This window comes from Chiloscyllium plagiosum, unplaced genomic scaffold, assembly GCF_037043375.1.
Source record: "Chiloscyllium plagiosum isolate Xiang-an unplaced genomic scaffold, Cpla_swu_hap1 HiC_scaffold_16, whole genome shotgun sequence".
Classification (NCBI taxonomy): Eukaryota; Metazoa; Chordata; class Chondrichthyes; order Orectolobiformes; family Hemiscylliidae; genus Chiloscyllium; species Chiloscyllium plagiosum.
In genome coordinates this window covers 26,561,774-26,586,828 of record NW_028270154.1, presented here as the reverse complement: position 1 = coordinate 26,586,828, position 25,055 = coordinate 26,561,774, and positions in this window count along the sequence as shown.

The window sequence follows — 25,055 nt, the reverse complement described above, 5'->3', positions numbered from 1 at the left end:
TCAAAACATTTCAAACACTGTGATTTACTTGAGGTATTAGTGACTACGTTAGAGATAAACGTGCAGACATTTAGCTGTAATCTCACCAGCTCATGGAAAGCATGTTCAGGGCGATGGCTTTCTGTGTATGCCAGTTAAATTTTCAAAAAAGCATTTGTTGCAAACTTATGCTTATTATCTTATGCCAAATGAAACACTGTTGTGCCTGGGAAATTAATGCTTTTCTGTGCTGTAGCTTTAAGTTTAATGGATCAGTGATGAGTATTGAGGACATTGATGTATTCTTTTAATTCCATTTCTGTGTGAATCCAAATCCCCTGTACGTCTATAATTGTACACAAAGATAGAAAGTGAATGCATCAACTAATTAAGGAATTAGTCAGAATGAGGGGAAAGGATCCCTGAAAATCAAAAAGCAACACCTAAAAACAAAACAAAAATCCCTTGAGAAACTCTCATGGGGATCCCTCAAAAGAAATAATATTTTGAATCATGGTCTGTACTACTGAGAGATGTACTTCTAGCAAACAATATTGATGATGTATAAAATTGAAGAACATAGATAGGGCAGACAGGAAGAAACTTTTCCCCTTGTTGGAAGGATCAATAACCAAGGCCATAGACTTAAGTTAATGGGCAGAAAAGTTACAGAAGATGTGTTAAAACCAGAGGGTGGTGGGAATCTGGAACTCATTCCCTGAAAGGATGGTAAAAGCAGAAACCCTCATAACGTTTAAGAAGTATTTAGATATGCATACAAGTCTACAGGTCAAGTGCTAGGACATGGGGTTAGAATAGTTACGTGGCTGTTTTTCACCAGTATGAAGGGCCTTTTTCTGTGCTGTAGAGCTCTCTGACCCTATGACTCCTATACTATATACAATAGAATAAATGAAAAGAGTTAGCAGAAGCTGGTTATGGAAAACTATTACTGCCCACAAATTACCTGCAGAGACAAGGATAGCCATCCGTCCAAAGTGCACAATAGAAGGCCAAGTCACATACCTAAAGCAAGAAAAACCAACAGCTTCCAATGGGGAGAAAGGGGATGCTAAGATGAAAATGCACACTTGACAATATTATTTATAACGCATTAAAATCCTAAATGTCAAAATGTTGGTTTGATATAAATTCAAGTGTGATTATGCTGCGGATATATCTGTTTTGGCAAGGTAATGATTTTTTACGAGATTATCATCTTTCGAGAGTTTATTTATTTTCTATACAAAGAGAGAGATGTATTGCACAATCCATTTCATGACATTAACACAGGCTGATGAACAGTACAATGATAGGCTACAGCAGCAACAAAGCAACTGCCTGCCTTAGTAAGATATCACGGCATTGAATTTCCACAAGTGTTTGCCTGACTTTCCATTGCAAGGTTTGCAGAAGTCCCAGATAAATGATGTGAACAGTGGATGATGAGATAACCTCAGCAGAAATTCAATCTTGAGGAGTCAGAACCACAACTATCTGTAAAAACCAGTTAATTAAGGTGTGCTCGTGAAGGTTGTTTGAAAAATACATCTTACATTTTCTAATGTGTAACTTGTGGCTTCCTGATCATATAATGATGATACTTGAATCCACAACTTGTCAGGTCAAACCTGTTGAGGTCTCTTATAAATTGATATTTATTTTAGAGCATATGAAATTCCTCAGCACTGCTGGTAAATGTGCTGCACAGTGGTTAGCACTGCTGCCTCACAATGCCAGGGACCAGGGTTCAATTCCACCCTCGAGTGACCGTCTGTGTGAAGTTTGCACATTCTCCCCATGTCTGTAGATTTTCTCTGGATGTTCTGGATTACTCCCGTGGTCCAAAGATGTGCAGGTTGGGTGGATTGGCCATGCTAAATGTCCAGGGATGTGCTGGCCAGGTGGGTTAGCCTTGGGAAATACAGGTTTACACGCATAGTGTAGGGGGTTGGATCTGGGTTGGATGCTCTTCAGAGGGATGGTGTTGACTCGATGGACTGAGTGGCTTGCTTCCATGCTGTATGGATTCTATGATTCTATATATAAATCTCAATGGACCATAAACCTCCTATACATGAGAGGACAAAGTGTTATCTTGTTATCAGGTTCCTGTGAGTGCTGGTGTTCAATTAGTCACCGGGAAACGTGTGACAGTGGCATGGCACTGACTCTAATTTTCACTCAGCACCTTTCACAGAAATGTGGTTCGGATCTGTAACCAAGCAGTGTGCTTCTCTCTGCATGCTGTGGCTTGTCATTTCAATCACCATCATTTTGAAATTTGTTTTATTACAATCCTTTCAATCTACTTTCTTTAATAAAACGCATATTGAGTTCTCTGTCCCTGTCACTGTTTAGCTTCTTCTTACATTTAGACTGCAGAGGTGCTTTAATAATGGTTGCAGTAATCTCAGAACTTTTTCATTATCTTCTGTGGGTATTTTTTTTTCAAATAAAGGTTTTGATTACAAAATTAGGTTCTGTGGTGCTGCTGGTTTTGGTGTAAGGAAGGCTGGAACCCACAGAATGGTACTAATTCCAGCACAAGTTCCATGATTGTCCATGCAAGAAAGAGCACTGGTGCAGGTGTCAGAAATGTCATAAGGCATCAGATCATTCAAGCAATTCCTCTCTCCCAGACTCTTTAAGGGACAGACATTCAGCTCACAGCTGAGTTAGGCTTACTTTTGTGATAGTAATGCTTTTGATTTTGATTTCATTGTCCCATGTATTTCACAGTAAGAATACAATAAAACGCAGTGAAAGGCTATCATTTGTTATCTCGAAACAGCGCCATTTTGAATAATTTAAGAATAAGGGGAAAAAAACTTGAAGAGTGTCCAACAGTCTTGAGCCAGCTCATCACCATCAATGATGCCTGTGTTGCCAGCCCTCCACAACCACTTTGCCGCTGTCTACACCAGATCCAACCAACATTGAAGTCGCCGATCCTCAGCGACTTTTGGGCCTACCTCAGCAATGTTGACTCTGCCCATGTAGCAGCTACTGATTCCAGGTTCTGAGCTTGCTACAGAAAAATAATAGGGGTTCACTCTCCTCCTCCCTGGGCCCTCTCGAGGTCTGTGTGCCCAGAGCCCACTCGAGATGTGGGCACAGGGTCAGGTCGAGGTCTGTGCCCAGGGCCCACTCGAGGTGTGTGTGTCTAGGGCCCACTCGAGGTGAGTGTGTCTAGAGCCCACTCAAGGTGTGTGCCCAGGGCCCACTCAAGGTGTGTGTGCCCAGGGCCCACTTGAGATCTGTGCCCAGGGCCTACTCAAGGTGTGTGTGCCCATGGCCTGCCCAAGGTCTGTGCCCAGGGCCCACTCAAGGTGTGTGTGCACATGGCCTGCTCGAGGTCTGTACCCAGGGCCCACTCGAGGTGTGTGTCCAAGGCCAACTAGAGGTATGTGTCCATGGCCAGCTTGAGGTGTATGCCCAGGGTCTGCTCGAGTTGTGTGCCCAGGGCTCTCTCGTGGTGTGTGCCCAGTGCCTGCTCGAAGTGTGTGACCATGGCCTGCGTGAGGTCCACGCCCAGTGCCTACTTGAAGTCCACGCCCAGTGCCTACTTGAAGTCCATGCTCTGTGTCCACTCTCGCTATCTCTGATGTCATCCAAGTTCAGGACAGGTAAGGAAATAAAAGAAAGACAAAAGAAAAGTGGTTGGAGTGGACAAGCTCCAGCAAAGGAGCCTTACTTTGCTGCCATTTTGGACCAGAGTACTGTGGTTTGTTTTTGGAGCTGCTGTCATGTGTTGGTGCATTCATCCAGGGAGGACAGAGGGGGGATGCTTTACACACAAGGAGTTGGAGGGCAGATCTCTACAGAATGCCCTAATTACCACATGGAGAGAACATTTCTCCTACCTCACCATACCAAGAACAACACCTGACATGCTTTACGTTCACTAGGGAAAGCAGCCAGCTATTTCGACAGACACTGTACCAGATCAGAGACAGTGCTGCCAGTGGCTCTCACCATCACTATCACTTTAAAAATTTATATGACTGGATCATCCTGTGAAGGAACTAGTGACATAATAAACATCTTTGAGTGTGGCGTCCATTGCTGCATTAGAAAGGTGGCAGAGGCTCTCCCTGTGAGGACAGGCAAAATCATTGTTCTTCTGGTTAAACGGAGGTAAGCATGATATGTGGTCACATGACCTTGCAGGCCCCTTCCTCCCTCATGAAAACAGGGAAAGGAACAGGATTTGTGAAGTTAAAAATCACACAACACCAGGTTATAGTCCAACAGGTTTAATTGGAAGCATTAGCTTTTTGAGCACTGCTCCTTTATCAGGTGGTTGATGATGAAGGAGCTGCACTCTGAAAGCTAGTGCTTCCAATTAAACCTGTTGGACCATAACCTGGTATTGTGTGATTTTTAACTTTGTACACCCCAATCCAACACCAGCACCTCCAAATCAGGATTTGTGAAGGTTGCCATGTCAGAAACATACAGCTGCTATGCAACCTTAAAGGAACCATTTTGTTGGTGAAATACAACCAGCTTGGCAGCATCTCTGGTCAATTCAGGAGGGGGAAGAGAAGAAAGCGAGAAGGAGGAGGAAACAAAGACGTGAGGTCCAGACAATTACTTAAACTCTATTTTGCGTCGAAGATCATCCCTTCATCACCATGGCTTCACTAGTATCCATTTCTCACTCATCACAGTGGCCTGCTGGCCAAGGTCTTAGAACCTTTCCAGAACAAATTTATCATTCACTCATACAAACAGAAGTAAACTCTTGTGCATTGTACAGCAATGGTTAACAATCTTTTAGGTAACGCGGGAGACTTAAATGAACCAAACAACATTGCCTACTCATTCAACTGAATTGATTCTTCACATACAAACTGGTACAGTTCTCATGGCACACCAGTGGACTGCAGCACACCAGCTGAAAACCACTGCCTTAAAGACACATGTGCTAGTTTTTTTTTGACTGTCCTAGTGCTCGTAGACAGTATTTTCACAGCAGCGGCAAAATGGCCCGTGGAAGGCTGTAGCCCTTTACTGGAGTACAGTACAGATGGCCTTGTAGACTGATCTCTAACAAGCCTTAAGACCACAGCTATGGACTGCATACACTTGGCATGAGTGGCAGCAGCTGGCTGTGGAATGGACAAAATTGAGAGCATTGGTGAAGTGGTAATGGTGGGGAGCATGCATGTGTTCATCCACGGAATCACTGCCCTCTCCCAGGGCACTGCCTCTGTTAACCCAGCCATCTGTTGAAGTACAGACTTCCAGCTTGCTCTAAGAGACTGAATGTCCCTGTGAGCACTGAGATACACAGTTACAGTGGCAGCAGTTCATTTGTTGCATGGCAATAAGCGTGAATCTTATGACCTCTCTCTGATATTCAATTGCACCACTGAGATATCCAATGGCTTCTGCCTGTGCTGCAAGTATTGTCATGAAATCAGTCACCTCTGTTGAAGTGAGAAGATGAGCTCCAAAATCTGCACAATGTCCTATATCATGTTGGAACCAGCTATCTCAATGCTCTGAGTCATTCCCAACCCGGAAGGAGACTTGTGTTCAGTGATTCACCATACACAGATCTCAATTCCATACCAGGCTAGAAAGCTTATGCAGTTCCTGGATCTGAGCTGTGAAGGTCAGATCAAGCAACAGTATTTCTTCATTGGTTTTGCTCTTGCCTTTCTCTCTGAGGTTGTTGAGGGTGGTTAGGAGACAGTTTGAGCGTATCAAATCAAAAGAAGAGTAAAATACTGTGGATGCTGGAAAAGAGACATAGAGATGTACAGGATGGAAACAGACCCTTCGGTCCAACTCATCCATGTCCAGATATCCTAAATTAATCTAGACCCATATCCCTCTAAACCCTTCATATTCATGTACCCATCTAGATGCCTTTTAAATGTTATAATTGTACCATCCTCCACCACTTCCTCTGGCAGCTCATTCCATACATGCACCCCCCTTTGAATGAAAAAGTTGTCTTTAGGTCCCTTTTAAATCTTTCCAATGGAAATACTTAACTTCTGTGGAATGAGAAACAGTGTTAATATTTTAGTTTGATGACGTTTCAAGAGAATTCTGATTCTTCACAGATTCTGTTAGACCTGTTGAATTGAAAAAGAGAGAGCGGTTTGGGTCAGAGTTGGAAAGTAATTGTTCCTCCCCCATACAATTGTAATTTGCATCTCTTGCAGAATGAGGGCGAGTAGGGACACAGAATTTGAAAAGACTGTTGGGCCCATTCTGTAAACATCCATGCTGTCAATCCAGGGGAATTGAATTCAATGGATTTTCTTTTGGATCCTTAAACAATGTGACCTACACCCTCACTGCGCATAAATTCTTGAATACACATGGGAGTTAGAGTTGCTGCATTCCATTATTGTTTTTGTTTAGATCAGGTGTTAAGTACAATAAAAATAAATATTCTCTTTTCTTTTAAAACTTACAGAAAATCTAATGTGTTTTACTTTTACGTTCATAGAACATGAATAATTTGACAATAAATTGGCAAGCAAATTATTGCAGTTAGCTGTCAGAGGAGGAAGAGTGGGAAGCTATTCTATCACTTCTCACCTGACTATAACTGCACCTATTGGAAATACTGGGCACAGTTTCGGGGCCATGATATGGATTGGAAAACTAATAGGAATGTCATGTCTCCTTTCCCTGGGTAGCCCAATGATATTACTTGAGGTAATTTGAGACACTTATTAGGATAACATTGGGTTTCCCAGGGAACAAAGCTTGCTGCAGGGTAGAAACCCTACCAACAAGCCCTGTCAGCTAATCAGAGGCTGGCAACTTTGCAGTACCAACAGTGCCACTGGGTGTGGTGGCATATTGTTCTGTGGCCGACCCAGAAGATCGGCGATGAATCCTGCAGGAAAAGATAAGTTGGAAGGGATGAGGTTCATAAGGAAGGGATTGGCAGCAGAGGAGCAGGGATGTCAATACCAGGGTCAGGGGATATTGACGTCGAGGGTAGAGTTCACCTCCTGCGGGTCTCCCATTATTTTGCCAATGCCAGGTCCCTCACTTGGGCAGACCAGTGACTTTACATGAGGGATCTTTCTAGAAGGCTGAAAGAAACCCAAAGGATTTTTTTTGGGTGACCTTCCTAGATTGTGAGTCATTCACCAGTGGTGCAACAGTTCAGCCATGATCTCACTAGATGGCAGAACAGGCTCAATGGGCTGAATGGCCTGCTTCTGTTTCTATGTTCATATAATATCAGTGGTTGTAGGGTGAAGAAGCCCTTGAGTGGCCACATAGGGGATTCAATTGGCCTCTTGATGGGAAGACTGAATACAAAGTTTCCTACCTGGACTTAACCATGAGAGGTAAGAAGGTGATGGGATCTCCATGCCACATCATCCCACCTGATAACGTGAAGCCCCTGCTTCAGCCTCCAGCCACAGCAACAAATTCCCTCACCAGGAGTACAGTTTCTGTCTGATTCTTTAGGATAATGATGTGCCACTATGAAATTCTTAGATGCTACAACTTTTAGTTCCAAATGTGACACTGTGGAAGATATGTAAAGCTTGTGGGTGTTTACCTTAGATCTACAGATTTTTCAGATTTGAAGCAAACAAGAGGCTAACCAAATTGAAGAATTGACTTTTTTTGACAACTGAGTGACATTACCCCCACCAAATCGTCTTGAGGGTTTTTCGATTCTTTTTAAAACACTAACCATCACCAGCAAAACATCAGTGTAGTCAATTAGAAAAGCCCATTATAGGCATTATGAACAATCAAAAGTGAAGAGGGGGTAGCGAGAGTAGGAAGGGGCTAAAACAAAATGGAGTTGGAGGGGGAAATAGAGCTCTGCATCCTCTGCGGTGCCCACCTCTTTCTAAAGACATCAAGAGCATTGATGGACATCGCACACTCCCTCTCCAAGATTACCTGGGCACGAACATATCTGCAAAAGAGAACAGACATTCTGCAGATATGACTCCTTCCACAGCCCATTGCCTGGATCTGTGAAGGATAGACATTTAGACTTCCAGCAGTGTAATTAATGACAAAGCAGTGATCGTAATTAACAGAGGTCTCCAGCTGAAGATCTAATAAGACAAGTGAGGATATTTTGTTTGTTTAGTTTCGTACAAAAGTAACACTGGAAATGATGTTGCCAGTGAATGATTTGATCCGCCTGGCCAGAGGGAGCCTAAAATGTCTCCTGACACCTTGTTAACTTGATCAGCTTAGTTCAATCAATGATGATAGTAAATGGAAACAAAGTTTAAACCTTCTTCTTGTCATCTCTTCCTTAAAAAGATGAATCAATATAAGGTATCTTAGCTGCATAACTAACTCTGCAGGGGCATGGGAACCCAGACTGTAGCTTTAGGGTGCAGGACCTGGAGTGTAGGGAGGTTAGGAACATGGCATCAATTTCAAAGGAGGGTGCCTGTAAACAGGAAAGTGGCTTAAAATGTGTATACTTCAATGCAAGAAGTATACGAAATAAGGTAGGTGAACTTGCAGCGTGGGTTGGTACCTGGGACTTCAATGTTGTGGCTATTAAGGAGACATGGGTAGAACAGGGACAGGATTGGCTGTTGCAGGTCCCAGGGTTTAAATGTTTTAGTAGGGTCAGAGGTGGGGGTAAAAGAGGGGGAGGTGTGGCATTGCTTGTCAAAGATAGTATTATAGCTGTGGAAAGGACGATGGATGAAGACTCGCCATCTGAGGTAGTTTGGGCTGAGGTTAGGAATAGGAAAGGTGAGCTCACCCTATTAGGAGTTTTTTACAGGCCTCCTAATAGTCCTAGAAATGTAGAAGAAAGGATTGCGAGGATGATTCAAGAAAAGAGTGAAAGTAATAGGGTGGTTGTTATGAGGGACTTTAACTTTCCTGATATTGATTGGGAAAGCTATAGCTCAAGTTCGTTAGGTGGGTCAGTGTTTGTCCAATGTGTGCAGGAGGGTTTCCTGACACAATATGTAGATAGGCCAACAAGAGGTGAGGCCATACTGGATTTGGTTCTGGGTAATGAACCAGGCCAGGTGCTACAATTAGAGGTAGGTGAGCACTTTGGGGACAGTGACCACAATTCGGTGACTTTTACTCTAGTGATGGAGAGGGATAAGTGTGCACTACAGGGCAAGAGTTATAGCTGGGGGCAGGGAAATTATGATGCGGTGAGGCATGACTTAGGATGTGTGGCTTGGAAAAGTAAGCTTCAAGGCAAGGGCGTAATTGATATGTGGAGCTTGTTCAAGGAGCAACTATTGAGTGTCCTTATAAGTATGTACCCGTCAGGCAGGGAGGAAAGGGTCGTGTGAGGGAGCCGTGGTTTAATAAGGAATTGGAATCCCTTGTTAAATGGAAGAGGGTGGCCTATGTAAAGATGAGGCGTGAAGGTTCAATTGGGGCGATTGAGAGTTATAAGGTAGCCAGGAAGGACCTGAAGAGAGAGGTAAGAGCAGCAAGGAGGGGACATGAAAGGTCCTTAGTTGGTAGGATTAGGGAAAACCCTAAGGCTTTCTATAGGCATGTCAGGAATAAAAGAATGACTAGGGTAGGAATAGGTCCAGCCAAGGATAGTAGTGGGAAGTTGCGTGTGGAGGCTGAAGAGATTGGGGAGACACTGAATGAATACTTTTCGTCAGTATTCAATCAGGAACAGGACATTGTTGTCAATGTGAATACTGAGTCACAATTAAGTAGAATGGATGGCTTTGAGGTATGTAGAGAAGAGGTGTTGGAAATTCTGGAAAGGGTGAAAATAGATAAGTCCCCTGGGCCTGATGGCATTTATCCTAGGATTCTCTGGGAAGCAAGGGAGGAGATTGCAGAGCCATTGGCCTTGATTTTTATGTCCTCGTTGTCTACAGGAGTAGTGCCAGAAGATTGGAGACTAGCAAATGTGGTTCCCTTGTTCAAGAAGGGGAGTAGGGATAACCCTAGTAACTATAGGCCGGTGAGTCTCACTTCTGTTGTGGGCAAAATCTTAGAGAGAATTGTAAGGGATAGGATTTATGAACATCTGGATAGGAATAATGTGATCAAGGATAGTCAGCATGGTTTTGTGAAGGGCAGGTCATGCCTCACAAACCTTATTGAATTCTTTGAGAAGGTGACTAAGGAGGTGGACGAGGGGAAAGCGGTAGATGTGGTGTATATGGATTTTAGTAAGGCATTTGATAAGGTTCCCCATGGTAGACTACTGCAAAAAATACGGAGGTATGGCATTGAGGGTGAGTTGGAGGTTTGGATTAGAAGTTGGCTGGCCGGAAGAAGACAGAGGGTAGTAGTTGATGGTAAAGGTTCATCTTGGAGTGCCGTCACTAGCGGTGTTCCACAAGGATCTGTTTTGGGACCATTGCTGTTTGTCATTTTTATAAATGACCTGGAGGAGGGGTTAGAAGGTTGGGTGAGCAAGTTTGCGGATGATATGAAAATTGGAGGAGTTGTAGACAGTGAGGAAGGACGTGGCAGGTTACAACGGGATATAGATAAGCTGCAGAACTGGGCAGAAAGGTGGCAAATGGAGTTCAATGTAGCTAAGTGTGAGGTGATTCACTTTGGTAAGAGTAACAAAAAGATGGGGTACTGGGCTAATGGTCGGATACTTGGTAGTATGGATGAGCAGAGAGATCTTGGTGTCCATGTACACAGATCTTTGAAAGTTGCCACCCAGATAAATAGTGCGGTGAAGAAGGCAAATGGCGTACTGGCTTTTATTGGTAGAGGAATTGAGTTCTGGAGTACTGAGGTCATGTTGCAGTTGTATAAGACTCTGGTGTGGCCGCATCTGGAGTATTGTGTGCAGTTTTGGTCGCCATACTATAGGAAGGATGTGGAGGCACTGGAACGGGTGCAGAGGAGGTTTACCAGGATGTTGCCTGGTATGGTAGAAAGATCGTATGAGGAAAGGCTGAGGCACTTGGGGTTGTTTTCATTGGAGAAAAGAAGGTTTAGGGGTGACTTGATAGAGGTGTACAAGATGATTAGGGGTTTAGATAGGGTCGACAGTGAGAATCTTTTTCCACGTATGGAGTCAGCTATTACAAGGGGGCATAGCTTTAAATTAAGGGGGGGTAGGTATAGGACAGATGTTAGGGGTAGGTTCTTTACTCAGCGAGTCGTGAGTTCATGGAATGCCCTGCCAGTAGCAGTGGTGGACTCTCCCTCATTATGGGCATTTAAGCGGGCATTGGATAGGCATATGGAGGATAGTGGGCTAGTGTAGGTTAGGTGGGCTTGGATCGGCGCAACATCGAGGGCTGAAGGGCCTGTACTGCGCTGTATTCTTCTATGTTCTATGTTCTATAAGTAGAAAAATAGCTCAAACTTCTGACTTGGTTCTTACCGCCTCCAAACCCACCTTCAAACAAATTTGCTTCCATTCCTTGCAAATTGAAGATTTTCATTTGAAATCTCAAAGGAGAACTCATATCTATAGTGGTGACCCTATCTTACATCAATGAATATTGAATACAGTTTACCATCATCTACTAAGCCTCCCTGTTATTTTCCTCAGTTTATGAACATCAGGAAAAAGAGACCATTACAATTATACCACAGCTAAGATTATTAATATAAGAAATCAGTAGATGTCTTGGAACAGATCCCTGTGGGACACCATTAATCATTACTGACCACCTTGAACTTTTACCCTTGTTTCTAGTTGTCAAGTCAATTCTTTATCCAATTTGTTGCTTCCGATTGATTCCATAAATTTTCACCTCTGCTATATTTTTATTAGGGACGTTGTCAGAGTCAGCATGTGTAAAGTCAGCACCACTTTTTCAAGGAACGATTAGTTAAGCATGAACTCTCTCTCATGATCCTGCACAGACTTTCACTTATTATCTCCCATCCCATGGGATAATCCTGAAATGTTTTTAATAACCTCCCATATCACACCAATGATCACTGTCAAGTGAACTGCGTATAATTCCTGGGCTTGTGTCTTTTGTGCATGACTGGAATCCTGTTTCTAATATTCTTGATGCTAGAAGTAGACTAATTTTGCATGTTTCAGGCAGATTAATCTCTTTATGTTCTTTCCAATTTCTTAAATTGCCCTGAGATATTCTGCATCAGGACTTGCTGCGTTATAAATCTTTATAATTCTAAACAAGTATTTCTTTATTAACTTCTGAATGCACATTTTAAAAATGCACATTAAAAATATAAAATTATCAGTTGTTGGATTGACTGGGGCCTGGTTGCATAATGGATATGTCAGTGGATCTGTAATGATCTAATGATCTGGAGCCAAAGATTCAAATTTCACCACAACAGCTAAGGAATTTAAATTCAGTTAATTAAATAAATCTGGAATAATAAGATAGTACCAGTAATGATGTCCGTAACGCCACCTGATTGTCATTAAAAAAATACAAAATTTAGTTCACTCACGGCCTTTAGGTTAAAAAAAAATCTGCTGCCCTTCTCAGGTTCTTTAAGAGTTTCAGTGGTTGACGCTGAACTGTTCCCTCAAATGGCTGAGTGAGCTATTCCATTGTAGAGGGAATGGATCTAATCACAGGCTTCGCCAACAATACCCAGAACCTGTGAAAGCATAAAACAAAAATACAATTGTAGGTTTGCGCTGTGTGCATTGATAAGAAAATGGTATTTAAAAACTCGGCTGTATTTTACAAGCACAGAATAATGTCTGTGAACTGCTTTCTTACCCTTTACAATTCATTATATCATTGAAAGTGCCTTATTATGCATTTGGATGGAAGAATGAGGAAAGAAATTATGAAGTAATTGGCACAATTTTAAAGCAGCAGACAAACAGAAAAAACCAGTATGTTCACATACAAAAATATTTGCAAGACAAGTTGAGAGGTGTTTTATAAAGATTTACTGGATCCATGACTTTATAAATAGAGACATTCAGTAGCATCTTTTAATATGTTTCTAAATGTGGGGGCGAGTATGTTCAGTAATGACTCACATATCACTGCCACAGGCAAGATAATAGATCTAATTGCCCTCCATCAGCTCATTAAGCGCTGACAGTCAAACGCGGGTGAGTATCTCACACTATCACAGTGCTCAGTGCCAGTGAACTGAGTTGCTAGAAACTGTTGGCCTGACAGAGGTCAGCAGTATATGGAACCTATACTCAGCCTTTTGAGGCCTACTCCTCAGGTGATCCAACAGCGAGAAGGGTTTTGGTTTTGCTCATGAGGTTGGGGTCCCAGAAGTAGGGATGCAGGTGTCAGAAGAAAAGACTGGGTTGCATGGCTTTCACAGGCCACCCCTTTGCCAGCAATCTATACCTCCAATTTCCCTCATCTTAGGGCTTGACCCTCTGACTTCGCAGGCTGTTTGTCATTGTTTATTAGTTGGGAAGTTACCACTTTTCCTGCCTGCTGGGAAGGCAGATGTTTTGTGAGGAACTGAATTAAGGCTGTTAAGTGACCATTCACTGACCACCCACATGCTTTAGTTTCTAGTAAATTGGGAAAACTCTCAGCTCTTAATTGCTGGTATGTTGTGAATGGTGGGGGTAGGGATGAGGGTTTCGCTCCAGGACCAGCTCACTGCATTATTTCCCCTTCTCAGCATCCCTCTCTGTACCTCCAGGGAGGGAGAAATGGTGACCATTGACCTCCAGAAAAGGATATGCTAAACCATTATAAAACAATGTCATGTTTCAGCGTTAAGTCCTGCACCTAGTTCTGAGCATTGCACTTTAAAAGGGTATCAAGCTTATAGTGTGCAAAATAAATTGAGTAAACCATACCATGGACTTGGAACTGAAGAAAGTTGGATTGCTCTCTTTTGAGCTGACAAAGTTACATAAGACTTCATAGAGGTGTCCAAATTTTTTGAAGGGTTTTACTTGCATAAATAAGGAGAAACCATTCTGACTGGCAGGAACAGGAACTGTCCTAGGGTAAGGCAAAACAAGTCATGGCGACCACCCAGATTCTGTGTTGGAAACGTTGGCAGCTTAGAGGAACCAGAAGCCAGGGTGATTTCAATAGGCAAGAGTGGTTGTTTCTGGTTTAGCTTGAAATTGGTAAGGCATGATTAACGCATAGGAGCTCCATGGAGAGCTACAGGAAAGGTACGAGGAAGGGGTGCACACTTGGACAGATGTCCAGTAAATATGATTTTCCCTGGATCCCACACTCCCTCTAGAGATAGTTCTGGGTTGGACAGTCAAATAGCAGAGAAACACAGCTGTAAAATATTTGACTTAAGAATGAATATATTATTAGGAAGCAAGTTCTTAATGACATGAAATGCAATACCTGAAATTAAATTAACTAGTATCTTTCAAAAGAGAATTGCATGTTTAGCTCAGTAGGAAAATAAATCAGTTCTGCAGGGGATCAACTGGGAAATTTGATAAGTTGGATAGTTCTTTCATAGGGTGTTATGATGCCTGACAAGACTGCTAATTTATCTAGGGACCAGTATTTCTTTTTTTAAAGTAGACAACACTGAGACCCCAGGTACTTTACTAAGAGAATAAAGGTACACAACACAGTTTTAAGCAATCAAAATAAATGTTGATGCAAAATTAGGACAACAAAATATTGCACAATATGTTTACCAATAAAATGCTCTTGCATTAAAAATAAACATGAGGTGGATATTATATGAGAACAAAAGAACTAGGAGCAGGAGTAGGCCTTTTGGCCCTTCAAGCCTGTTCTGCCATTTAATAGGATCATGGCTGATCTTTTTGTGGCCTCAGCTCTACTTACCACTCTCTCACTATAACTCTTAATTGCTTTACTGTTCAAAAATTTATCTTAGCTTTGAAACATTTATTAAGAAAGCCTCTATTGCTTCACTGGAAAGGGAATTCCATCGATTCACAAGCCTCTGTGTTAAGAAGTTCCTTCTCAATTCAGTCTTAAATCTGCTCCCTTTAATTTTGAAGATGTGCCCTCTTGTCCGAGATTCACCTGCCAGTGGAAACATCCTCTCTAGTTCTTTGTTATCTATTTCCATCATAATTTTATATGTTTCTATAAGATCTCCCTCATTCTTCTAAATTCCAATGAATATAATCCCAGTCAACTCACTCTCATCTCATAAGCCAACCCCCTCAACTCTGGAATCAACCTAGTGACTCTCCTCTGTGTCCCCTCCAGTGCGACTACATCCTTACTCAAGTAAGGAGGCCACAAATGCATGCAGTACTCCAGGTGTGACCTCATCAGCACCCTAGACAGCTGCAATGTAACCTCCCTGCTTTTAAACTTAATCCCTTTAGCAATGAAGGACACAAATCCGTTCGCCTTCTTAATTACCCATTGCACCTGCAAACCAACCTTCTGTGATTCATGCACAAAGACACCCATGCCCATCTGCATAGCAGCATGCTGCAATTTATTACCATTCAAGTAATAGTCCTTTTTCCTGTTATTCCTAACGAAGTGGGTGACTTCACATTTATTAACATTGTATTCCATCTGCCAGACCTTTACCCATTCAGTTAAACTATCTAGGTCACTTTGCAAAGTTTCACAGTCCTCTACACATTTTGTTCTACCACTCACCTTAGTGTCATCTGCAAACCTTGACACACTACACGTGGTCCCCAACTCCAAATGATTTATGTAAATTGTGAATAATTGCAGTCCCAACACTGTTCCCTGAGGCACACCACTAGTCAGGTTCCAACCAGAAAAGCAACCATTCCTCCCCGGTCTTTGCTTCCTGTTAATTAACCAATCCTCTATCCATACTCATACGTTGCTGGTAATGCCTTGAATGTTTATCTTATGCAGTAGCCTTTTGTGTAACACCTTGTCAAATGCCTTTTGGAAATCCAGACACACCACATCTACTGCTTCCCCGAGGTTCACCATGCTCACAATGTCTTCATAGAATTCCAGTAGATTACTTAAGCATGACCAGCCCTTAATGAACCCATGCTGTGTCTGCCCAATGGGGCAATTTCTATCTAGATGCTTTGCTATCTCTTCCTTGATAATAGATTCAAGCACTTTCCCAACTACAGAAGTCAAGCTAACTGGTCTATATTTCCCCATCTTTTGCTTACCGCCTTTTTAAAACAATGGCATCACATTTGCTGTTTTCCAATCTGCTAGAACTGCCCCAGAGTGGAAAACTGCCACAAGTGCATTTGCTATTTCCTCTGCAATCTCTTTTCACCCTGAGATGCTTTCCATTAGAGCCAGGAGACTTGTCTACCCTTAACTCCATTAACTTGCCCAACACTACCTCTTTCATGATAATGATTGTTACCAGGGCATCACCTACCTTCATCTCTTTGTCAATTACTGACATTTTACTCAAGTCCTCCATTGTAAAGACTAACACAAAGTATCTACTCAATACCTCAGCCATTTCCTCATATCCCATTTGTGACAAAGCTACTCCTTTAACAGGGTTATGTAGTCCTGGGCTTTTTATTTCAGAGAGGTCATAAATGACACAGACTCTGAAAAGTCTGGGAGTTGAAGGGTTTTAGGGCCAATTTGATAATAGCTAACAGATACTGCCTTAGACGGAAATCTTTCAAGTTAAAAAATACACTTGGCCAGTTCTCCCAGCTCAACTTTTCTCTGGTTTGGTTTGGTTTTTAAAGTAGTATGAAAAAAGCTGCCTGACCCAAAGGAGCAGGTCCAGCCTGGAACTCTGTCTCTGACTTCTATCCTGTAAAAATCTGAGTTGGATTTTACCTTTTGTACCAAGGGATGTCTATGGGGATTGTTGCAAGTATTGGGAACAGCATCATTAAGTTGGGATGATCTATTGGGTTTTCGGTTAGGTTAAGTTATTTGGTATTCTATTTTCTATTGTTTGTGTTTCATTCAGTAATCTTATAAATAAATTCTGATTTGTTTAAAACTAGATGGTTTGACCAGCTGAATTTCTCCTGGAATATCCATGTTACACCTGCTTAAGACAACTAGTAAAGTTAGGGTCTGGGCTACCTCCTTGAAATGTTTTGACAGGGTCTGGCCTGGTCCATAACACATTACTAAATCCCCCTGCTCATCCTCTAAAGGGCCAACATTTATGCAAGCCACTCTTTTCATTTTATGTATTTATAGAAATTTTTGCTACCTGTCTTTATATTCTGAGCTAGTTTATTCTTATAATCTACGAGAGAAAGTGAGGACTGCAGATGCTGGAGATCAGAGCTGAAAATGTGTTGCTGGAAAAGCGCAGCAGGTCAGGCAGCATCCAAGGAACAGGAGAATCGACGTTTCGGGCATAAGCCCGAAGAAGGGCTTATGCCCAAAACGTCGATTCTCCTGTTCCTTGGATGCTGCCTGACCTGCTGCGCTTTTCCAGCAACACATTTTCTATTCTTATAATCTATCTTACTTTTCTCTATAGATAGATTGTTTTCTATATTGATAACAAACAAACTGGTCAAATATCCCAAAGGGCACATCAGTGAACAAATATGAGAAGATGTATCCAATGGATTTCTCAGCACACTCCCTAACACTCTAGTGACACTATAGTTCACCAAATCTCATTAAGGTGCTGTCTCCTGTACAAAGGATTTCAATTCTTCATTTTTGAGCTTCAGAACTCCCTCAAAAGCTGCTCAATCACAAACTTCCTCCATCACTGCTTGACGATAATCTAATCTCCCTCTCTGGGACTATATTCCGCTGATGTCCTAGAACTGTGTTCTCACACCTACTCATGGCAACAATTCCAGTTCATTTGGAAACAGCTGGCTTCACTAAGTTGTTAAAAGCCCTGGGGTTTTGCTGCATGTTTCTCAGCTGCATCAAGTAAATACTGTTTCTGAATTTCCATCATCCCCACTCTTAGCTGTACAATTAGAGTCAAAGAGATGTACAGCATGGAAACAGACCCTTCGGTCCAACCTGTCCATGCCGACCAGATATCCCAACCCAATCTAGTCCCACCTGCCAGCACCTGGCCCATATCCCTCCAAACCCTTCCTATTCATATACCCATCCAAATGCTTCTTAAATGTTGCCATTGTACCAGCCTCCACCACTTCCTCTGGCAGCTCATTCCATACATATACCACCCTCTGTATGAATACGTTGCCCCTTAGGTCTCTTTTATATCTTTCCCCTCTCACCCTAAACCTATGCCCTCTAGTTCTGGACTCCCCGACCTCAGGGAAAAGACTTTGTCTATTTATCCTATCCATGCTCCTCTTAACTTTGTAAATCTCTATAAGGTCACCCCTCAGCCTCCGACACTCCAGGGAAAACAGCCCCAGCCTGTTCAGCCTCTCCCTATAGCTCAAATCCTCCACCCCTGGCAATATCCTTGTAAATCTTTACTGAACCCTTCCAAGTTTCACAACATCTTTCCGATAGGAAGGAGACCAGAATTGCACGCAATATTCCAACAGTAGCCTAACCAATGTCCTGTACAGCCGCAACATGACCTCCCAACTCCTGTACTCAATACTCTGACCAATAAAGGAAAGCATACCAAACGCCTTCTTCACTATCCTATCAACCTGCGACTCCACTTTCAGGGAGCTATGAACCTACACTCCAAGGTCTCTCTGTTCAGCAACACTCCCTAGGACCTTACCATTAAGTGTATAAGTCCTGCTAAGATTTGCTTTCCCAAAATGCAGCACCTTCATTTATCTGCCACTAATTTTCAAGGCTCTTTCAAAGTCCCATGGTTCTGAATGGCTCTTAGAGTTCTTCTGATTCCAAAATTCATTTCCTCACCTCTGTGAACTCTGACTGTCGTAACTGCACCGGAGCAGCACCTTTTCAGCATTGACCCTCTTCCTCTGCTCCTAAACACTAGACTGACTAACTTCTGAAATGAGAGGTACTATGTTTACATTTCTTGGGGCATTGAAACCATATTCTGATCTTATTGTTCCTGACATTCAAAATTGTCTACAAATTTTGAGCCATTATTTCCTGAGTTGATGCTTGAAGATCACACTAATACCAATGTCATTATCTAGTACCTCATGAGGCTGGGGCTGAGCTGGTGAGGGGCGAGGGTAGGTGGGGTGATGGGAAGTGGATGCCTCTCTTGCAATCCAATACTTGCACCGGGACCAATAAGGCAATATTGGAGAATCTTTGGGCACTTTCACGACTCCCCTCAGTCATGGTTAAGCATTCGATCCTCGCCCACCATCATCCAGCTGGGGGGGGATGGCACTTATCTGGTTCTATTCTAATGTAGCTAATCGTGGCCAAGTATTAACTACAGTATGTTATTTTCTTGGTGCCGAACTGTTACATTTGGTGTATTCCACAGATTTATCTTTAGCCCACTCCTGTTTCTTAATTATATGTTGCCTTTCAGTTGCATGATTCAAAAACACTATGTAAATTTCATTTGTACACTGAGAATCACCAGCTCCATTTCACCATCACCTTTTTTGACTTTTCCTCAATTGTTGAATTTTCAGATTGCTTACGTAATACTAGATCAACAGAAAAGTCTTCTCATTGAATATTATGAAGACTGATGTCATTCTCTTGCCCACTGCCATCACTGATTCTTTAGTTAGGTACTCCATCCCTCTCCCTGTCAAATGTCTGAGGATGAACCAGACATGGTATTATATTTGATACCCCCCCAGCTGATTCTGTGGCAATGGTTTAGTGGGAGACCTCTTGCATCTGAGAAAGAAGGCTCTGCATTCAAGGCCCATTCCAGGATGTTTTTGTTTTTGGTTCTGGAGTTACGAGATCCTTGTCAATGTGAGCATGAAGTGGGGGAAGAAATGTATGCACAGACTGAGTGTAAAAGACGAAAGATGAGGCAGAGGTCCAGGTAAACAACTACTGAAGATGCAGTACTCCTCAAGCTTTGTCAAATCATACATGGCAAGTGGACTCTGATACTTCTGTTTCGACATCTTTTATGAAGATCAGCCATTTATTGGTACGTCAGATGCTGGTCATGAGAACATTTTGTACATTGGTCGGTTGTACTGTGTCTTCGTGTATAGTAGTTGAGGAATAAAATGTGAAAACTCAAAGAAAAAGCTACTGATAACATAGTGTTGCCAACTCTAAGGCTGGGAGAAAGTGAGTACTGCAGATGCTGGAGATCAGAGCCAAAGAGTGTGATGCTGGAAAAGCACAGCTGGTCAGGCAGCATCTGAGGAGCAGGAGAATCGACGTTTTGAGCATAAGCTCTTCATCCGGAATTGCCTATTTACACGGAGCTAACATTCCATTACTTACAAACTTGCAGATATAATCCGCAGTAACCCTTAAACTCCCACATCTGATAAGAAGTACGTATCACTGCAAAGGCTATTTTTGCTTCTTCACAATCTACAGACCCAGAAGATAGCACCATCGTATTCCTCTACAAACACTGCCCCAGGTTAAATTAATAGCTATGGCTTATATTTTAAGTTTAATCAAGAGACTTATCTCCAAAAACATATAATCAAGAAAGAACCCATTGTACTCACTCATACAGCCTTTCTCTTGGACAGACTTAAAACAGCAATTAACTTGTCTGATTCTTTGCTGTGAACTTCGCCCAACAGTTCCTCCAAGATTAGTTGTGAATTTCACTGTTTGTTAATTTTCCCAGATGCACTCCGATGTCCAGCAATACATGAATTCAAACAGCGAAGGCGGTAATAGTGATGGAAAAGGATAGACCAGATCTAAAAGTTGAAGTTCTAAATTGGAGAAAGGTCTATTTTGACGGTATTAGGCAAGAACTTTCGAAAGCTGATTGGAGGCAGATGTTCGTAGGTAAAGGGACGGCTGGAAAATGAGAAGCCTTCAGAAATGAAATAACAAGAATCCAGAGAAAGTATTTTCCTGTCAGGATGAAAGGGAAGGCTGGTAGGTATAGGAAATGCTGGATGACTAAAGAAATTGAGGGTTTGGTTAAGAAAAAGAAGGAAGCATATGTCAGGTATAGACAGGATAGATCGAGTGAATCCTTAGAAGAGTATAAAGGCAGTAGGAGTATACTTAAGAGGGAAATCAGGAGGGCAAAACGGGGACATGAGATAGCTTTGGCAAATAGAATTAAGGAGAATCCAAAGAGTTTTTACAAATATATTAAGGACAAAAGGGTAACTAGGGAGAGAATAGGGCCCCACAACTTTTTGTCATTTACATAAATGATTTGGATGCGAGCATAAGAGGTACAGTTAGTAAGTTTGCAGATGACACCAAAATTGGAGGTGTAGTGGACAGCGAAGAGGGTTACCTCAGATTAAACCAGGATCTGGACCAGATGGGCCAATGGGCTGAGAAGTGGCAGATGGAGTTTAATTCAGATAAATGCGAGGTGCTGCATTTTGGGAAAGCAAATCTTAGCAGGACTTATACACTTAATGGTAAGGTCCTCAGGAGTATTGCTGAACAAAGAGACCTTGGAGTGCTGGTTCATAGGTCCTTGAAAGTGGAGTCGCAGGTAGATAGGATAGTGAAGAAGGCGTTTGGTATTCTTTCCTTTGTCAGAGTATTGAGCACAGGAGTTGGGAGGTCATGTTGTGGCTGTACAGGACATTGGTTAGGCCACTATTGGAATATTGCGTACAATTCTGGTCTCCTTCCTATTGGAAAGATGTTGTGAAACTTGAAAGGGTTCAGAAAAGATTTACAAGGATGTTGCCAGAGTTGGAGGATTTGAGCTACGGGGAGAGGCTGAACAGGCTGGGGCTGTTTTCCCCGGAGTGTCGGAGGCTAAGGGGTGATCTTATAGAGGTTTACAAAATTATGAGGGGCATGGATAGGATAAATAGACAAAGTCTTTTCCCTGAGGTCGAGGAGTCCAGAACTAGAGGGCATAGGTTTAGGGTGAGAGGGGAAAGATATAAAAGAGACCTAAGGGGCAACCTTTTCACGCAGTGGGTGGTACATGTATGGAATGAGCTGCCAGAGGAAGCGGTGGAGGCTGGTACAATGGCAACATTTAAGAAGCATTTGGATGGGTATATGAATAGGAAGGGTTTGGAGGGATATGGGCCAGGTGCTGGCAGGTGGGACTAGATTGGGTTGGGATATCTGGTCGGCATGGATGGATTGGACTGAAGGGTCTGTTTCCATGCTGTACATCTCTTTGACTCTATGACTCTACTTCAGCCCTACCTCAGTTCAGCTGGTGCTGTTTGTTGTCTATAACTATCACCTCTTATTTTACAGATTTTTTGCTCCTCCGATTTCCTTGTGGATTTTTATATGACCATGTGCCACATAAAAAAATCTGTACAAATTAACAATGCTATCGATTTTCACCTCAGCCAACTGCCTGTGTGGAGTTTGCACATTCTCCCCCTGTCTGCGTGGCTTTCCTCCCACGATCCAAAATATGTGCAGGTCAGGTGAATTGGTCATGCTAAATTGTCCATAGCATTAGGTGCATTAGTCAGGGGTAAATATAGGGTCGGAGAATGGGTCTGGGTGGGTTACTCTTCAGAGGGTCAGTGTGGACTTGTTCGGCTGAAGAGCCTGTTTCCATATTGTCAGGAATCTATCTGCCAGAACAACTTCTCGTATTTTTGATATCTGTCGCTTATCGAAATAAGTTTTAAGACTCACTGTAATACTTTTTCTGAATTCTTCTATAATCATGGGAATATAAGAACTAGGAGCAGAAGTAAGCAATTTATCTCCCTAAACCTCCTCTGACATTCAATATGATCTTGGTTGATCTCATTTTGGCTTCAACTCCACTTGCCAGCCATTCCCCTACAACCCTTCAACCCCATAATTAATTAAAAATCTGTCTCCTCCTTAAATTTACTCAATAGCTGGCATCCACCACACTCTGGGGTAATGCATATCCTAAAATTATAACTTGTCATTCTCAATTGTACAACAAGAGGAAACATCCTTTCTCGGTTTATTTTGTGAATCCCCTTTAGCATATAACACAATTAGACCTCCTTTCATTGATTTATACTCTGCAGTGTATTGTCCTAATCTGCTAAATTTCACTTTATAAGACAAATCCCTCGTCTTTGGAAGCAATATAGTGAACCACCAGTACAACTACATCTGTCCTTAAGTAATGGACCAAAATATATGCAAAATTCTAGGTGTGGTCTCACTAATGCCTTGTACAGTTGCAACACTTTCCTACTTTTGTACTCTATTCTTTTAGCAACAAAGGCCACAGTTCCATTTGCCTTCTTTATTAACTGCTGTACTTTCATTCCAGTTTTCTGTGACTCATGCATGAGGTACCCAGATCTCTTTGCATCGAAACTCTGAAATTTATCTTTGTGGATAAAATAATTACATTTCTATTCCTCTGACCAAAATGGAGATCCTCACACTTATTCACTTTAAATTCCATCTGTCAAATCTTAGCCCATTTCTCTAACCTATTCATATCCATTTGTATATTTGTTATTTCTTCACTGAAACTTACTGTCCCACCTATTTTAATGCTATCTGCAAATGTGGCTGTCGTAGCTTGGATTCCTACAATCCAATTTATTAACATAGATTATAAATAATTGGAGCCTGAAGACTGAACCCTGTGGCACTGCATTAGTAACAAGTTGCCAATCGTCTATTCCAACTCTTTGCTTTCTGTTGGTTAGCAAATCCTAATTCCGATGTAATAAATTACCCATGTGATCTTAATTTGTGTATTAATTTTTTGTGCAGTACCTTATCAAATCTCTTTTATATGTCCGGATATACTGCATCTACAGGATCTCCTTTATCCGTTTTGCTTGTTATATAATTAAAGAACTTTAGCGATTTAGTTACACGTGATTTTTTTTCCTTCATAGAACCATGCTGACTCTGATGCATTGTGTTTTGATTTTTCAAGTATCATATTATTACGTCTCTAGATTCTAACAACTTCCAGTGACAGATGTTAAACTAACTGGTCTATGGTTTCCTATTTTCTTCTTGCTTCCTTTTTTTGAATAAGGACAATATAATAGCATTTTTCCAATCCACTGGAACTTCTCCCACATCCAGCGTATTTTTAGAATATTATAACCAGTGGAACCACTGTCTTTGCTGCCACTGCCTTAAAGAACCAAAGATTTCGGCCATCAGGCCTTGGATACCGGCTTGCCTTCAATTCCATTTGCTGGCTCAGTAACTCTTTTTCATAGCAATGATGATTGTTCTGTGCTCCTGCCTTACCATAATCTCTGCATTATTTGTTAAAATTGGGATGAAACTAATGTCCTCCATCGTGAAAACTAAGGCAAAATATTGATTTAGTAGCTCCATCATTTCTATATTCCCGAATATTAACTCCCCAATCTTACACTCCGAGGGACCAACATTCACTTTAACTACCCTCTTCTCTTTTAGATACTTACAGAGGGTTTTTGTGACCATTTTATATTTTACACTAGTTTTCTTTCATAATTAACCTTTGTACTTTTTATTACTTATATAATAATCCTTTGTTGATCATTAAAAGTTTACAATTTTTCTAGCCTGACTCTAACCTTTGGAATTCAGTATGCCTTAGTTTGTGTCTTTATTTTATCTTTAACTTCCTTACTTAGCCATAGATATTCTTTTCGCCATCTTATAATACTTCTTTCTCTCAGGAATATCTTTTAGTTGGGAGGAATCAAATATCTCTTTAAACATCTGCTGCTGTTCATTAACAATCCTACCTATTAGTCTTCTTGCCCAGTTCACTCGGCTAAATCTGTCCTTACGCCTATGTTTTTAGATTTGTTTAATTCCAGAAAGTTAGCGTGGGATTCTAGTTCTGCACACTCAAACTGAATTTAAACTTGTAGCATACTCTGATCACTCTTCCCTGGAAGATTCTTTATTTTAAGATCATTAATTCATCTTACTTCATTGCACAATACCAAAAATAGCCTCCTCCCTGGTTGGTTCCTCAACATATTGTTCCAAGAAGCAATCTCTAATACATCCAATGAACTCTACCTCGAGCCTACCCTTGCCAACCTAAGATTCCTCTAAAGTTCATCACGTTATAATCCCAGATGAGCTGGTATTTTGTTATAATCCTCTCTGTTGGCAATACTGTGCAAGTCAGAGCCGAGAATAAAACCTGACTTGATAGATTGCATGTTTAATGTTTGTAGTTAGTTAATATGGTGGCTAATGACTGAAACATATTCACATGAGATTGTAGGTTCTTTAAGGACAAAAGTTGCATTTACTACTTAAAAGAAAACAAATATATTAATCTAC